Here is a 13,244-nt window from a genome sequence, read left to right as displayed (position 1 = left end):
CACAAGCTATTCAGTAACAACACACTTCCTGTGCAGAGTAAAATCTGACATTTCAGGTTTTTTTTAAAGTTGTTCATTCTGGAAGGAAAAGGGAGTTTCTGTGCTGTTGGAAATTATAGTTAATATTTTTATTAGGATCATGACAAAATTATATACTGTTTGTTTTGTGTTTTTCTCAAGATAACATGCTTAAATTTAAAAATAATTAAAACATCTTTGTTCACACACATGGTCAACAAAGTAGTATAGTTTGTTGTGAAACGCTTTTACATTATAATTGTTTTACTACAGAAATCACGATAAATTATGATATACCTACAAAGGAAATGTTGTACTCATCTGTAATAACTTGAAATAGAGAATTTTTGCTATCCTTTGGATTTCATTTGTGTCCATGTTTGGCTAAAGTATATGAAGGTTATAAGAACATTTAATTAGATTGTTGTTTAGATTTGTAAAAGTATGTGTTTTGTTTTGCAGTATATGATATTCGTTATTTTAATAGTAAATGTCAGTCAGCAAAAATAATTTTAGTCTGAAAAAGACGTGTAAATATATTCTTTTGTATATTATTGATTATTAATTTTTGACAAGTATGGTGTCTGTGGATATATTTCAAAAGCAAATTACACAGTAGAAAATCAGTGTTGTTTAACACCCAACATGATGTTATAACTCTGAAAATATTTACGTGTGAGGTGGATGAGGTATGATTTTGTTATTTCCAGTTATTGGGACTTCTTTTGTTACTTTTATGTAATATTAAATGTGAAAATTATGTTTTCCTGATGAGTATAGATTGAACTGCATATATATATCAAAATATTGCTATTGTAAAATTATTTACAATTAAGAATATAAAGATTGGTGTTTCTACATATCCATGTTGCAAGCTGGAATATTAAGTTAAGTATTACATTTGATTTGGAAATTTAAAAAAAAAAATCTATTTTCAGAAATTGTGGATGGAAATGTAAAGATGACTTTAGGTCTTATCTGGACCATCATTCTTCGATTTGCCATTCAAGATATTTCTGTGGAAGGTAAATGGTCATTTTTTCTTTTAAAACCTAACACTTGGATGTATTGACAAAGATGAAGAGTGTGTGTCATTTACTAGCTTATTTTAAAACATCTTAATTTATTGAATAATTTGATTTACAGATTTATAAATCCAAAAGAAACATCCACATACGTTATATAATTTATGTAGTGTATATTGGTGTTTAGAAGATGTTTTAAAACTACTAATAAACGACCTTATAATACCAAATTTTTTTATTTTTCTATAATTGGACATCTAACGTTTCACTTCTACAGTTTCTTCAGGAGCATTCTACTAAAACAACTTCTGGTGATAAAACTTCCAGTATAAATAATTCTGAATTTAATCTTACCTCAGGATAATCAAGAAAACGTGATTGAGTAGTAGTTGTTTTAAAGATTAAAAAAAATAAATCAAAGGAACTGTTTTATACTAATTAAGGTAGTGACTTCTGTGTGAATGAGAGATTAAAAGGAACTTTTTTTTAAAACAGTGTTTCCAGTATGAAAAAACTTTGAACGTGTTGTTTATACATCAAGTTGTATTAACTTATGTTTCCATTATAATCCAATAGAGAAGTATGTGCTAAGTTGATAAAATAATTTGAAAATATAAAATCAAAGTGCTGATTATCAGCTGATTTTTTGTTAACAAAAAGCTAAATGGGAAAAACGTATAATTATCACCTAGCTTTGCTCGCTTAGAATAAATTATTTTTCTTTAAGGAAGGTTTATTTTCATTATATCACTTTTTTATTCAGAAAGGACTCCAAGGGAGAAATTTAACTTCAAGATAATCTTCAAAGGAGAGTTGTATGTTGTATATTAAAATTATTTTGAATATGCAAATTATTAGCTCATCTGACTATCACAACTGATATACAATCATAGTGGAACAGATATATCAGAACTACATTGTTTGGCATTATGTAGGTAGTGTAATGCCACTGAAAATTTGTTACTTTTGTAACAGTTCTCCAGTGTAAAATATTCATACAATAAGATAATAAAGCTGTGTCCAGATTGAGGGTTTAGAATTTTGAAGACAAATGTATCCTTGTGCTTAATACTATGGATCAACTTTAGTCACCATGGTAATGCATGCAGAAAGAGACATGCAACAAGTTATTTTCCAGCCATGGTAATTAAATTGCAGTGTGTTGTAAGAGGTGAAAATCTATAAATGCAAAGGTCAGTGTCAAAAGCAGTTACATGTCTCAGAATGAACTGTCTTTGGAAATGAGGTCAACAGGATACAGTTTCACTAAGAAAAGCCATTCATTCTTTATATCTTGCTTGCTGTTGTGTATAGCTCAAGCAGCTGAAGAATGAAACAGGCAATGGGAAACCACAATCCTCATACACTAAGAAAGATTATAGAAACTCAGCAGGGAGCAGTACAGTGCTTTGGGCATGACAGCTCTAAGACGGAACTTTTGCAAATAAAACTGTGCTATTAAGTTATTATCAGTAATGGACAGTAATGATATAATGAAAGTTTGAGGAAGAATTTTAATATCACATTCATCTTCACGCATATAACATATTCATCTTCTTTGTGTGAAGAGATGACTCTTAAGGAGAAATTGATGTAATTCTTTATATGTTTGTATTTCTTCAGAGATGACTGCTAAAGAAGGCTTACTTCTCTGGTGTCAACGAAAACTGCTCCATACAAAATGTTAATGTTCAAAATTTCCATCTCAGGTATGAAAAAATTTCATTTTGGTGAACGAGTTTGATAATCCTCTAATGTGATCTATATTATAAAAGTTCTTAGAGTTCTGCTAAGTTAATATTGTTTATATGCTTTATATTTTATTATTAGTAGTAGTTTCATAATTTGACAGTTTCTCAAAAATGAAACCAAAGTCTTGTAAAACTTTCATAATTTTTTTTTAATATGATTTGGACTCAATGTTTTCATTTTGATACTTAACTATGTAAAAAAATAAATCTGTGATACTTTACTATTTTGTTTCACAAGTGTAATTACATTCCATACAGTGGTATTTTTAAATTATTATAAAAACATTTGTTACATACATAATTAAGAATGCTAACAGAAGGTACATTTAAAGAGTCATAAAAAACATATGACTCTTGAATAAGTATTTGATTTTGAGAACAAAAAAAAAAGATTTTGATCACCTCTTTGTGAAAATTTTAGAGATCGAGAAGAATATTTTTGAAATATTCAAATATAAATTTTTCTGCAGAGCTATAATGTACAAAGGTCTCTGATTGGTTGATTAGTCATGTCCACTTTATTCTGTAATAATCAGTATTATCTGCTGATTAGTTGATTGGTTAAAACACGTTTTGTAATCACCAGTATTACGTTTTGAAATATTAATGAATAAAACATACATGGTTTTTTATAAACTCTTCTATCAAGTTTTGATTGATAAAATATGATATCTTACAAATTGTTTGTCTTATTTACTGGTTGAATTTAGCTGGAAGGATGGGTTAGCCTTCTGTGCTCTAATTCACCGTCATCGACCAGATCTACTAGATTATGGAAAGCTATCTAAGGTATTTAGTTATAAAAGTTTATGTATTGTAATTTTTGTTTTCTAAAGCTATGAAGATCAAAAACTGTACTTAATAATTCTGAAAGTTATTTTTCTAATATAATGCAGATATTTCTTAAATTATACATTAAAATTGACAAAACTGTCATTCTTCAGTGGTGGTAGGAGCCAGGATTTAACCCTTGGTATTCTTGCTGAAAGGACTGTGTGCCATCCATTCAGGTTACTAACCACAGTGGCAACTGATGTCCATAAAATATTTTTGCATTAATGAAATTTGCTTTCATGAAACAAAACCAGAAAACCACTATATTTTCAACTGATGTTTTAAAATCTAAAAAAAAACAGGTCTTAATGAGAAACTTGTGTTACTTTGTTAATTTTATTTAGAATTACTATTTATTTTGCTTTGCTATTTTTGTTATTGACTTGGCATGAATGTTTAAAACAAAACAGTGCTCTGTAAATATAAATTCATTGTATTTTGTCTTTTTTTAACCATCAATTCCAACATATTTTTTTTAGTTTTAAAATGCCTTTGAATCAAATATCTATTGAGTTGTGTACTGCTTAGGTGGAAATAGTTCTGAAACAAATATTTTATTATTTTTTGTTTCATTAAATATTCAAACTTTCCTGTTCATAGGACAACCCCATTGAGAACTTGAATTTGGCATTTGATATTGCTGAGAAATATCTGAACATCCCAAGAATGTTGGATGCTGAAGGTAAGAGTATTGTTACATCACCATGGTTTGATCAAAAGATAAGTTTTTCTCTACTATGGTTATAGATTGGTGAAAACATGAGAAGATAATTATCATGTTTCATATTACCATGACTACACTTTGAACCTAAGTAATCTTGCATATTAGCATGGTTACAGATTAAAAACATTGAAGAATAGTGTGTCCTTTGATCAAGGTCTCATGATGGTTATTATTTGAATTTAATTAATAGAATTTCCTGACATTAGAAATGAATCAAAACGTTTTTTTGTTGTTGTTTTTTTTGTGAAACAATATTCTAAGTTTACTTTCTACATATGGAGTAATTGTGATACACTATCCTTCTATAGCCCTTAACACGACTTTCTGTAACATTCGATACTCACTCTCGATTGGTTGTGCAGTCACAAAAACATAACTTTAATTTTTTATATATAGAAGTGCTTGAACTTAACGTACCTTAATGTTGAATATTGTTTTTCAAATTAAACACAGTTTTTCCAAATCTATATAAAACAAACTTTTATGTACAGATGCAAAAACTAACCATAAGTATGATATTTATATATACATACAAAATACTGGGCATGTTTTCTAGATATGGTGAATACACCTAAACCTGATGAAAGGGCTGTGATGACATATGTCTCCTGTTATTACCATGCTTTCCAAGGAGCTCAACAGGTATTGTACACATGTTAATTACTGTGTTTTATGTTACTCCTACACTTTCTAAAGAGTTCAACAGTATTGTACTTATCTTAATAATTGTGTATTACTTGTGCCACTCTAACACCTTCCAGAAATCCAGTAGATATCATATATGTTAATGGAATGCCGTATGGGTACTTTAAATAATCCTTTTGCTCGATATGTAAGAACTGTATACAGTTTGGTTCAGATAAAAAACGGTAGAACTTCTGTAATACTTCACAGACAAAATGCGCAGCATGTTCTCACTTTATCATAAGTTGTATGTATGCTTTTCATGTGTTAATTAAAACTTTTGTCTATGGTTAACAAAATGTAGACAATTGGTAGTTAAAGATACTAAAGAGAAGTAATGCAGTAAAACCCCAAAGTGAAGCATAAATGTGTATAAAGGTAAGTTTAATTATTACCACACATAAATTAGTTGTGGGTACATTTAATTCTGCATGCAGAGTTAACCACAATCTAAGGAACCCCTATTTAACATTAAATGAGTAAGGTTAGATCAGACTTATTAAAACAGCTTCGTAAGAATAATTAGCTTGTCTACCTCAAATACATAAAATCAATGGCACTCATCTGACATCTTTCCATTAGTAAACTTACTGACACCAGCAGATATTGTCATTTTCTAGGTCCTTTAATGAACATACTGTTATTAACTGACAAACTTACAAACAACAGCAGAGATACAATAGTGAATTTCTTAGACCATTGAAAGAACATACTGTTATTGACTGACAAACTTACAGACACCAGCAGAGAGACATTAGTGAATTTTTAGACCCTTGAGTGAACATTTTGTTATTGTTTGTCAGAGATACAGACACCAGCAGAGAGACGTTAATGAATTTTTATTTTAGACCCTTGAGTGAACATTTTGTTATTGTTTGTCAGAGATACAGACACCAGCAGAGAGACGTTAGTAAATTTTTAGACCCTTGAGTGAACATTTTGTTATTGTTTGTCACCTTTGCTTTTAAGAAGATGCTACTAACAGCATGCTTGCATTGCAGATGAAATTGGGAGATGTTTTGATTTCCATACACTCTTCGGTTGTGTCTAACATACTTCCTTGTGATGAGAAAGGGTGAGAACAATAATCAGTTTCATAACCATGTGAATGAACTACACAGGTAATATATATGTATATATATAGATAGATAGATAAATAGTTAGATGTAATGATTGATACTCAATATAGAAGAATTTTTCAGTGTTCACATTTACATTATAACAAAGGTTTCCCATAAATCTTGTTAAATTATTAAATATTGCAATAACAGTTTGTTTATGAAAGTTATTACACTTTAGAAAATATAATAATTCAACATGTTTAAAAACATTATTAAAAATTTCATTTTATGATAATTTACCTGCAAGTCCATACGTATAGTTTTTGTATGTTTAAAACGTGCACCACCAATGTTTTCACTCACCAGTAGGTTTCTGTTTATTTTTTCTGTTATTTTGAGTTTAATGTATGTAATATTCAGCACATGTACCTGTTACTTTGGTTTTAATCAGGCCGAAACAGCTGCAAACCGCATCTGTAAAGTACTGAAAGTCAACCAAGAGAATGAACGTCTCATGGAAGAGTATGAACGTCTTGCTAGTGATGTAAGTTGACAGAACTGTTATCCTTTGTGCAGCAATGGAAACATAGCTGTGTACGTCATTTTGGAAATAAGAAACCAATTGCTGTCATCTTTATGACTTTTTTAAAGTAATAGAAAACAAGCTATAATCAGTGCTACTTTATATTTTATACCTGAAATATAATACTGTTGTCTAATCTTGTTGTACAACCAACTGAAAGTAAAAGTACAGATCAGAAATTATTATGTTTCTTAATAATACTCTCTAAACATAATCCATAAACCAATACAACATAGTTAGCCATATTTCATAATAATAATCTGCATTTGGTAATGGAGTGGCTTTCGTTGAGGTGTAAGTGTCGACTACGTGAGTGATACATTGCAATATCACAGTAGTCTTACTTACGACTGGAAGTTATATCACAACCCTTTCCAACTGAAATGATATTTATATTGTGAAATAGTCCAAAATGCAAATTCTAGAACACACGAGGGCATAGGTCTAAGGGTAGCATGTATCTGGAATATTTTATATAGAACAATTAGTTATCTGCCTGTGCGATTCAAATACCGAATTAAATTTGTTTCTGTAAGTCTTTACAGTAACAGTTTAAGTATTACGCTGGTGTTTCATAAAATTGTTCTCTGTATATACCTCATACATCTTTAGCATATAAAATACTTTGAAATATAAAAGGCTGTTAAATAAATCAAGTTAATCCAGTATCTGCCAATCTTCAGTATTTAAAATTTAAATTTTGTGATAATTACTGAAATTGAACATTTAGTTGTCACTCATCACTAAATTAAAACATATATTTCTATTTATCCCATATGCTGACAAGTGAATAGTTATCTTTTCTTGGTCAAGATAATGTGTCTGCAAACACAACAGTTTTATCTTTATTTTACATTCTGTGTTTACTTATTGTAGCTTCTCGGTGGATTCGACGAACTACCCCTGGTTGGAAAACAGAACCACAGATAACACATTGAATGGAGTACTGAAAAACTGAATGAATTCCGCACCTACAGAAGGTCACACAAACCTCCTCGTAGAGCAGAAGGCTAAGCTAGAAACCAGTTTCAACACGCTTCAGACTAAGCTTCGACTCAGCAACCGCCTGCATACTTGCCATCAGAAGGAAAGATGGTCTCGGTAAGGCTCAGTAAGAAAAAAGAGTAATTTTGAGGAGGACAGATGGTTTCTGTAAGGGTCAATAACATAAAAGTAATATTGAGAAGGACAGATGGTTTCTGTGAGGGTCAGTAACATCAAAGTAACATTGAGGAGGACAGATGGTTTCCGTGAGGGTCAATAACATAAAAGTAATATTGAGGAGGACAGATGGTTTATGAGGGTCAGTAACATTGAGGGGGACAGATGGTCTCCATGAGGATCAGTAATATTGAGGAGGGCAGATGGTTTCCATGAGGATCAGTAATATTGAGGAGGGCAGATGGTCTCCGTGAGGGTCAGTAACATTGAGGAGGGCAGATTGTCTCCTTGAGGGTCAGTAACATAAAAGTAATATTGAGGAGAGCAGGTGGTGTCTGTGACAGTCAGTAATATTGAGGAAAGCAGATGGTCTCCTTAAGGGTCAGTAACATTGAGAAGGACATGTGGTCCCCATGAGGGTCAGTAATATTGATGAGGGCAGATGGTCTCTGTAAGGGTCGGTAATATTGAGGAGGGCACGTGGTTTCAGTGAGGGTCAGTAATATTGAGGAGGGCAGATGGTCTCCGGTAAAGTCAGTAACATAAAAGTAACATTGAGGAGGACAGATGGTCTCCTTGAGGGTCAGTAACATAAAAGTAATATTGCAGAGGACAGATGGTCTCTGTGAGGGTCAGTAACATGAAAGTAACATTAAGGAGGGCAGATGGTCTCCTTGAGGGTCAGTAACATAAAAGTAATATTGAGGAGAACAGATGGTCTCCGTGGGGGTCGGTAATATTGAGGAGGGCAGATGGTCTCCTTAAGGGTCAGTAACATAAAAGTAATATTGAGGAGGGCAGATGGTCTCCTTAAGGGTCAGTAACATAAAAGTAATATTGAGGAGAGCAGATGGTTCCGTAAGGGTCAGTAACATTGAGGAAGGCAGATGGTCTCCTTAAGGGTCAGTAACATTGAGAAGGACAGATGGTCTCCATGAGGGTCAGTAATATTGATGAGGGCAGATGGTCTCCGTGAAGGGTCGGTAATATTGAGGAGGGCAGATGGTCTCCTTAAGGGTCAGTAACATAAAAGTAATATTGAGGAGAGCAGATGGTCTCCGTAAGGGTCAGTAACATTGAGGAAGGCAGATGGTCTCCTTAAGGGTCAGTAACATTGAGAAGGACAGATGGTCTCCATGAGGGTCAGTAATATTGATGAGTGCAGATGGTCTCCGTAAGGGTCGGTAATATTGAGGAGGGCAGATGGTTTTCATGAGGATCAGTAATATTGAGGAGGGCAGATGGTCTCCGTGAGGGTCAGTAACATTGAGGAGGGCAGATTGTCTCCTTGAGGGTCAGTAACATAAAAGTAATATTGAGGAGAGCAGGTGGTGTCTGTGACAGTCAGTAATATTGAGGAGGGCAGATGGTCTCCGGGAGGGTCAGTAACAAAAGTGATATTGGAAACATTATAAGTGGTTTTAAGCTGAAGTATTAAGAAAGTTTGCTTGTGAAAAGGTTTACAAATCTGGATACATGAAATGTAAAATCAGTTGTTTTTTTTAACAGAGAAAACGAAAACCTTCTAATTAAGACAATAATATAAATATTCCTTTTCATTAAGTAAAATTGTGAATAAATATTTGTTTGTACTTTCTTTCTTAACAGTTTTTTGTGTTGTTTTCCAGTGGGTCAGCTGTAAATTCATGGACTTTCAATGCTAATATTCAGAGTTTGATTTCCCATAGTGGATGGAATGGAGATAATCAATTATATAATGTTGCACTACAAAAAAACCCTAAAAGGATAAACAAATTCTTTTGTTGTTGTTTTCCCTTTTCATATGTAATTCATGTGGTAACTCCTTTTGAAATATCTGTTAACTAACAACCTTTTCTTATGATCATTAGGACATTGCCAACGCATGGAAAGGACTGGAGACTGCTGAAAAAGGCTTTGAAGAATGGCTGCTTTCTGAAATGATGAGGTTAATCCTGTTTTGTTTATACAATGCACTGTTAAGACAAAAACAAGATTAAACACTCTCCAACTGATTACATAGCACTTTCAGTTGGCACACTGAAATTAATTTTATATAACTTCCAAAAAGAACGTTTTGATTTAACTGAAATAATTCTTTGCCTGGTATTATTTGTAGGTGGAGACAGTAATATTTGTTCCACATTTTGAAATGTTAATTTACTCACACTGTGGTCTTTGTTTTGTTCTGTTAGCAACAAGGAAACAAAAAACTTCTTGTGATTTCTTAAGAAAAAGAGATAGATATTCTGTAATAGGATTAAAGTAAAGTCAATCATGATGTTGTATTTCCTCAGGCTGGAACGTCTCGACCATCTTGCCCAGAAGTTCAAACACAAAGCTGATATCCATGAAGATTGGACAAAGGGAAAAGAGGAAATGCTGCAAAGTCAAGACTTTAGGAAGTGCAAGCTCTATGAACTTAAGGTATGAACTCAGTTTGCCACGTATAAAAGTCAAAGTTTTTGTGAAATTTTTCTGACTATATTTTATTTTGTTAATATATTTTATATTCAGTAAAAACAAAAGTGCCAGATTTACACGTATTTGTATTCATATCATTTTTATTTGCCAGCCAAAACATATTAATATAACAACATTCACATAATTCCTCCTAAACTACTGGTTGTACTGACTTCTAAGTGGTACCAAACGAATTGTCTTGGTCTTGAGGTTTCAACAAAGGTAAAGTTTATAACTCACCCCTTAGGGAACCTAGGGATTTTCTGAATAAGCTTTTAGGGGGATTCCTTGAAAGTGGATCCCAAATTTGGCATTGATTTATATTAGGGCACATAAGTAGGCCTACTAATTACTGTTTGTGACTTGGAAAACATTAAATTTGCATTATAGTGGTCACATAACTGTGGGCTATATCGGCTAAAACGGGTTTGCTTATAACATAACAACATGAAACTCAGTGTCTGTTTGTGTATAATGTGTCATGTATCTTCTCCTGAACTGCTGGACTCGCCAACTTCTAAGTAGTACAAAAGGAATCTTGTCAGCCCCAAGATTTGCACTTAGGTAAATTTTTCACCCAAACCCTTAGAGAAGCCAGGTATTTCATAAAGACACTTTTACAAGGATTCCCCAGAAGTGGCATTAAAGCATGTAAACAAGTAGGCCTACTAATTACCATTTGTAACATGGTTAAATAAATTACATTTGCATTACAACAACCCTGTAGGTGTGACCATAGTGACTAAATAATGGGTATACTATGATATGAAACTTTAGGCAGAGTACATATGGTGGGTTTTAGAATATTAACAAACTGTAACAGCCTGTTTAAAAAGAAAAAAAAGAAAAAGAAATTAAATATCGTTTCTATATCAAGGCCTTTTTCAGGCCTCAGTATAGACACTGAAACATTGTCTACTTTCCTTTCAACAGGCAGTTGCAGTCCATTAAAGTTCCCAAACATACTATGATGCAAGTGCGATTCCAAACTTAGGTCTCATGTGTTTTCAAATTTTCAGGCCCTCAAGAAAAAGCATGAAGCATTTGAAAGTGATTTGGCTGCTCACCAAGATCGTGTGGAACAGATAGCTGCTATTGCTCAGGAACTGAAGTAAGTCTCAACTTGTTAATGGGTTCTATCCATGTGATATTTCTGAAGAAGGTATATAATGGTATAATGTTAACATGGTGATGTTTTTTTCATTTGGTCCTTCGAGGCTGTCCTTGCCTATTCATGTATGACAAAAGTAAACAGTTTATACCAACCCTTTACTATTTAATAAACTAATTGTATAAATCAGTCACTCTGTTAAAAAAAAACAACAACAACAAATCTATCTGAACTGGAACCTGACCTATCACTTTCCAAGTATTAAAGTTGTGACCTCTCACCCTGTTATCTTCAGAATATAGCACACAGAAGCTTTATTCAGTTGACTGACTGTATGAGTGGTTTTGTCAAATTTCTGTAATTGTCTTAAAACACAGCACAACCAAATTATTTTGGAAGCATGGGACTACTGAATTTTTCTCCTTAGGGTGGTTGTATTTATGTACATAATGTTTGTGGTGTATGTCTCTGTATGTAATGTAATATATAGCAGAGTATGGACAGTGCATTTGTCTGTCTGTTAGTGGATCTTAAGATTTGTATCTAAATATTGGAATTAACAAAGAAGTATTCTGAAGAACAGTTTAAATGGAGCAGGAGGCAGCAAAGGTTTTACTCCAGGCCCCTTTAGGCCTAGTTAAACACTGATGTATGTGTGTGTGTAAAGTACTTAATGCTTATTGGTGTCTGTATATATAACGTTATTAATTAAAAATCCTCATCTTGACTTGCAGTGCTCTGAACTACCATGATGTAGCTAACATTAACTCTCGCTGCCAGAGAATATGTGATCAGTGGGATAGAAAGGTTTTACTCCAGGCCCCTTTAGGCCTAGTTAAACACTGATGTATGTGTGTGTAAAGTACTTAATGTTTATTGGTGTCTGTATATATAACGTTATTAATTAAAAATCCTCATCTTGACTTGCAGTGCTCTGAACTACCATGATGTAGCTAACATTAACTCTCGCTGCCAGAGAATATGTGATCAGTGGGATAGAAAGGTTTTACTCCAGGCCCCTTTAGGCCTAGTTAAACACTGATGTATGTGTGTAAAAGTACTTAATGTTTATTGGTGTCTGTATATATAATGTCATTAATTAAAAATCCTCATCTTGACTTGCAGTGCTCTGAACTACCATGATGTAGCTAACATTAACTCTCGCTGCCAGAGAATATGTGATCAGTGGGATAGAAAGGTTTTACTCCAGGCCCCTTTAGGCCTAGTTAAACACTGATGTATGTGTGTGTAAAGTACTTAATGTTTATTGGTGTCTGTATATATAATGTCATTAATTAAAAATCCTCATCTTGACTTGCAGTGCTCTGAACTACCATGATGTAGCTAACATTAACTCTCGCTGCCAGAGAATATGTGATCAGTGGGATAGAAAGGTTTTACTCCAGGCCCCTTTAGGCCTAGTTAAACACTGATGTATGTGTGTGTAAAGTACTTAATGTTTATTGGTGTCTGTATATATAATGTTATTAATTAAAAATCCTCATCTTGACTTGCAGTGCTCTGAACTACCATGATGTAGCTAACATTAACTCTCGCTGCCAGAGAATATGTGATCAGTGGGATAGAAAGATTTTACTCCAGGCCCCTTTAGGCCTAGTTAAACACTGATGTATGTGTGTGTAAAGTACTTAATGTTTATTGGTGTCTGTATATATAATGTTATTAATTAAAATCCTCATCTTGACTTGCAGTGCTCTGAACTACCATGATGTAGCTAACATTAACTCTCGCTGCCAGAGAATATGTGATCAGTGGGATAGAAAGGTTTTACTCCAGGCCCCTTTAGGCCTAGTTAAACACTGATGTATGTGTGTGTAAAGTACTTAATG

At 33.0% G+C, this 13,244-nt stretch overlaps 1 pseudogene across 1 annotated transcript in view; it reads left to right on the top strand.

Moving 5' to 3' along the window:
* The window catches only part of LOC143226705 (alpha-actinin-like), a 39,742-nt pseudogene that overhangs the window by 16,767 nt on the left and 9,731 nt on the right, over nt 1-13,244 (top strand). Inside the window, exons 3-12 of the transcript XR_013014715.1 lie at nt 957-1,043; nt 2,667-2,752; nt 3,505-3,583; nt 4,229-4,310; nt 4,909-4,994; nt 6,549-6,645; nt 7,557-7,781; nt 9,692-9,768; nt 10,118-10,247; nt 11,303-11,394. The product of XR_013014715.1 is annotated as an alpha-actinin-like (transcript). The remainder of the gene's footprint in view (nt 1-956; nt 1,044-2,666; nt 2,753-3,504; nt 3,584-4,228; nt 4,311-4,908; nt 4,995-6,548; nt 6,646-7,556; nt 7,782-9,691; nt 9,769-10,117; nt 10,248-11,302; nt 11,395-13,244) is intronic.

This window comes from Tachypleus tridentatus, chromosome 9 (genome assembly GCF_004210375.1).
Source record: "Tachypleus tridentatus isolate NWPU-2018 chromosome 9, ASM421037v1, whole genome shotgun sequence".
Lineage (NCBI taxonomy): Eukaryota > Metazoa > Arthropoda > Merostomata > Xiphosura > Limulidae > Tachypleus > Tachypleus tridentatus.
Note: the sequence above shows the minus strand (reverse complement) of the source record. Positions and strands in the feature narration are given on the sequence as shown.